Source organism: Temnothorax curvispinosus, unplaced genomic scaffold (assembly GCF_003070985.1).
Source record: "Temnothorax curvispinosus isolate PA1 unplaced genomic scaffold, ASM307098v1 QBEX01017246.1, whole genome shotgun sequence".
NCBI lineage: Eukaryota > Metazoa > Arthropoda > Insecta > Hymenoptera > Formicidae > Temnothorax > Temnothorax curvispinosus.
The window spans coordinates 1-5,018 of record NW_020227026.1 but is presented as its reverse complement, the minus strand read 5'-3'; the positions used below and the strand labels follow the sequence as shown (position 1 = coordinate 5,018).

Here is a 5,018-nt window from a genome sequence, read left to right as displayed (position 1 = left end):
TTAATGGTGGGGATAAAAATTCACAACGAATAACTCTAAATTTTTGATAACCCATCAATAACGTTCAAATAAGTATCCAGTAAACCTTCCGTGTCCGTTTGCAAATTCAATCCGTTTTCCTGTCTCTTTATGCACAGCATCTCAGAAATTAAGCGTTTATAAAAATACGTTTCATTATCTAGAATTTCCACATTATCCGAATCAAAATTATAATTTAATGCTAATCTATGATCTGTTATAACAGAATGATTAGATGTAGGTATTCTAACCCAGTAAGCAAGGAACATTAAATTAACGTTTAAAAATATTGACTTTATGTGTATTTTTTAAACGTTTTTTAATAATATTATACACATATTTAAAAAATATTATTTCGTAATATGATTTTTCTGAATGTTGTTAAAATATTTTAAAAACGTTACAGAAAATATTTTTCAAATGTTACTCTGACATTTATTTGAGATTAATGCAACAGTTCAAAATTCCTTGTAATTTGGACTTGGAAATAATGTTGGTAGTATATTAATTTTCTGTTGTTAGAATGTTATTGTTTTATATTGTGCCCAACGCTCATCGCGACAGCCATGATGCGTACATTTACGTACGATGCGTGAGTGCGTATACACACGTGTGGATCGAGCAGTGCGGAGTGCTTTTTATTTACAGTATATTTATATATAAGTAACTATTATATTCTAAAAGTTGTATATTAATAATAAGAACTCAATTAACCATATGTGCTATGAATAGTAGCTGATATGATGATCTATATAACCTATAATTTAGGTTAACTACAAATAACGTTCTTTGGGTATCGGTAGAAACTATATAGTGGAATTAATTTGCTATTTTCTTGCAATTTACTGCCGATTATTTTCAGCTGTTTGAGTGCGTCGAGATCATGAGCAAACGCACGCTTGTTGCGACAGCCAATCGGAAGCAGTAATAGTTCTGGAGACTGTAGTCGCATTATCTTACATATACGTATGATGTGTAAGTGTGTCATATATACGTACGTTTGTGCTTGTGCGCTTGTGCGCTGTCGAGCGCTTTTAATTGTATACAACATTTTTATATGGGTAAGTAATTATTATATTCTAAATCTTGCATATTAATGATAAGAACCCTGCAATTATCTAATGTGCTGTAAATAGGTAGCTGGTGATTCAAGATCTATTTTTCGACCTATATAAGAGAGAAATTTGCAGAAGAAAAAAAATATACCAAAGTATTAATAAGGATCGAACATATTCTTGATGTACTCGGGCCGCGAGGCTGAGCAATATTCTAAGGAAAGTATTGTACAAGATACAAAGATTGAACAATATCTCATCCCTTTATCTTCCATTGACAATTTGAAGATATGCTAAAAACTGATCAAGAAGCTTTCATGCAAGTTGTAAGTAAAGCTGCTTATCACAATTATAATTAATTCTATAAACATTTACAAATAACATTCCCGGTTAGTATAATAGTTACATAATCGTAGTAGATATAAATTTACACAATAAAATCTGCAGACTTTGAAAATTTAAGAATTAAGAGAAAAGACTGTAAGAGATATCTCCTCTCCCTCCCTCTCTCTCTCCCTTTTTCTCCCTTTCTCTCCAAGAGTAGTAAATATAATATTTGCAATTTAGAGTCTGTTTATGTTCTAAACTCAGAGTTACAAACTTATTCTATGTCTTACATGATACGCGCACGCTATATAGATTAACCTTTTACGATTGGTGGAAATATAAATCACTAGCATGAGACTTTCACTTCTATATATTTTTATGTTTCCGGACGTTGCTTCCGCCTTCTTCTTGCAAGACTTTTCGTTATTTTCCGTTATTTTCCGTTGAACGTGCAAAACAGCGACCTATTGTATTATCTTTCATCGTAATAAATCAGTTGGAAAAAATAAACTCGATTATTCTGCGCCATCAGAGTCGACAAAGAGATCACCAGGACTTGTAATTTTTACCAATTTTTTGGTATTATTTTCAATGTAGTGCCTATAGCAAAGATCTCGGCAAAGATAGTAATTGCGCATTATCTGTATCTACTATGTTTATAGTTATTTTGATTGTGGCGTAACATACAGACAAAATCATCCAAACGTCATATCAAATAAGTACTAACGCATTCATACTACATTGTTCAAGTCTTTTATGCATATATGGATCTTCTATATATAAATGTGTGTTGCTTTGTTTTACCATATTTAGCAGAAAGCTTAAGTATTTATATATAAAAATCTTCTTGCAAACTTTTCATACATTTTTAAGCTTTTAAATTTAATGGAAATGGTACAGTAATATTTTTTTACAATTTTCTTTAACGGAGCAAACATACTGATAATATATAAACAATTTTTGTAACAAATAAATATTTACACTGACAGCTCGAGATCTTTACTTTGAAATTTTTAAATCATTTTTGTAATATATTGAGCAAATGCTCTAATTGATTTACACCTATTTTTATTATGTAAAAGCATTTGTAATTCTATGCAACCAATACGATATATGTAAACTTTCTAAAAGAAGGTAGAATTTTGTCGGTAAAGTTTTCAAATATGGTATGTCCTTCAAAAATCAAAATGTATTTGTATTAATCTCCATAATGTATTCAACTGTATATTTTATGTATAAAACGATCAAATAGAATCTTGAGGAGGAGCACTCAATGCGTTCAAAACCAAAAATGGTTACTCTGACTCTTAATCTTACAAACTTATATCTATAATATATGTCCTTTAATATGTTCTATAATATCCTATAATATGTGTTATTATATTTTAAAAGTCTTCTGAATTATTTTCCTTGCAATTTATAATAATAAACTGCATTATATAGAATTACAAGTATAAATTTTTCAGGTGAACAAGGTTATGTTAATTGGAGGGAAACATGAAAAGAATTTTATTAGAAGAAGTTTGAGGGCTACATTTTCTGATGACTTAGCCTCCATGTGTTCATGAACTGGCCAAAAATTATAAAATTGGAGATACGCACACACAATTCTGAGCATTAAAAGTAAGTAATTTTTTAAGAAATGTATATATTACTTGCAGTATTAAATGCTATGTTTTATGTCTCAGAATTTATTAAAATTGTCTCCTTATTTTTTGTAGCAATCATCGTTAAAAAGCAGGACACACATACACGTTAAAAATTCTTACGAAATAAAAGAAAAATATATATATCCATAAACTAATATTTTTGATCGATTTAGTATATATGTAAACTATTCCGGAAACTTTTGTGTTATTTCAATAATTATCATAAGTTTTAATTGCCGTTAAATTAACATTATTTATTTCTTTCATCTAACAATAAACTGTATTGAATTTTTCTTATTTCAGAAGCTTTTAGAGCAATATTCCCTCGGAATACAGAAAAAAATTTTCAATACTTTGTAATGGAGTGGTTCAGATTCGCAAACGTCCGTAAGGAAAAAAAAACATTAAAAAGGTAATGTAATGTATTTCGGTATATACTCTCTATAAAATAAAATTATTATAGTTTGCCGCGTTATAATTTATAAGTAGCTTTTTCACTAATTTAATTCTACTTTTATTTTTCAGGAAGTGATAAATATATTATCTTACTTGCGTGGCTCCGCGCGAGTGATTATTATAGTAACAAATTTTTTTATTTGAAAGATGAGTTTTATCCCAAAACCTTACGCTAGGATCAGTGATCTTCACCAAAAATATTATTGTGATAAACTGAAAACTGTAATATATGGTATATATTATTTTTATATAAATAAAACTTTTTTATGATAATTAGTGAATTATTCCCTAATGCAGATTGGTATTATATAACAGGCCTGGACAACTTCGAGCTCCGGAGCCACGACACTCCCCTACTTTCCGTGGATAGAAAAGAAGTGTCGTGGTTCTGGAGCTCAAAGTTGTCCAAGCCTGGTCTATAAAAAAGCAATCTAAACAATAATTAGACAATAAATATTGAGATATTTTATTACTATTGCATATTTATTGAAAACATGTTGCCTGTAATAGAAATAAAACATCAATAAGAACTTTAAATAAATGTTAGAATTAACATTACGGTAATCTTAATATAATATTGTAATAAAGTTGACAGTACGTTTAAATTTTTATCTCAAAAACATTACAGGAATGATAGAAAAACCTTAGCGCAATGTTATTCGCAACGTTATGGCACTCCCATTTCAACATTACTGAAATTTCGGAATCGTGGTCAAAGTATGTTCATAATGATGTTCTTTACAACATTAAAAACTACATATTTAACAACATTACAAGTTCTAGAATATCGTTGCAATAACATTGTAATAATGGTTTTTTGCTTACTGGGAATTTATGGCCTAGTTTACACCGATCTCTTGATACGCGTATCAAATGGTATATATGAGCTGATCAGCCAATAATCAAACTAATTTACTAGTTATTTACTATTTAATACGCGCATCGAGTGATCGGTGTAAACTAGGCCTATATATGGTTCTGGTGTTTCTTATAACGTCAATATCTGAGCTCATATATTTTCTCATATACATGTTAACTTGTACTCATGATGTGTATCATCACAATATGATCACAAGACATACATCACATTTCGATCAATATCAGAAGATCATGACGTGTGATGAAATCTGATCATCAGGCATTGCTATCTGGGTAATTCTTGTTTGTAATTGTCTGCTCGTTTGGCCTACATAAGATGCGTCGCAATCATTACAGTTAATTTTGTATACTACGTTACATTGTTTAGAAAGTGGGAAACTATCCTTATGAGCTTTTATGAAGGTTCGTATTTTGTTTAAGCTATTATACGATAATCTCACTTTTAAATCCCTTGTTATGTTCTTAAATTGTTCTGTTTAAAAAATTTAGAGTTATTTGTTGTGAATTTTTATCCCCACCATTAACTTATGTACAGTGGGGAGCATTAATGAGTTCCGTTAAGGTGGAAGCACATAAAATTGCAGAAGCCATGAGCAGAATGCAGAAGCCATATGCGCATGCGCTGTGATATCTG

At 29.9% G+C, this 5,018-nt stretch overlaps 1 long non-coding RNA gene across 3 annotated transcripts; it reads left to right on the top strand.

Moving 5' to 3' along the window:
• Window positions 1–518: 518 nt before the first annotated feature.
• Window positions 519–3,732, top strand: LOC112467388. Of its 3 annotated transcripts, XR_003042244.1 has the most exons (6): window positions 519–681; window positions 881–1,079; window positions 1,155–1,399; window positions 2,867–3,023; window positions 3,353–3,461; window positions 3,575–3,732. It is a non-coding gene; the product is annotated as an uncharacterized LOC112467388 (long non-coding RNA). The 3 variants fall into 3 exon arrangements; XR_003042242.1 differs by having other exon boundaries at window positions 519–1,079; XR_003042243.1 differs by lacking the exons at window positions 3,353–3,461; window positions 3,575–3,732 and adding an exon at window positions 3,122–3,214 and having other exon boundaries at window positions 519–1,079.
• Window positions 3,733–5,018: the final 1,286 nt, after the last annotated feature.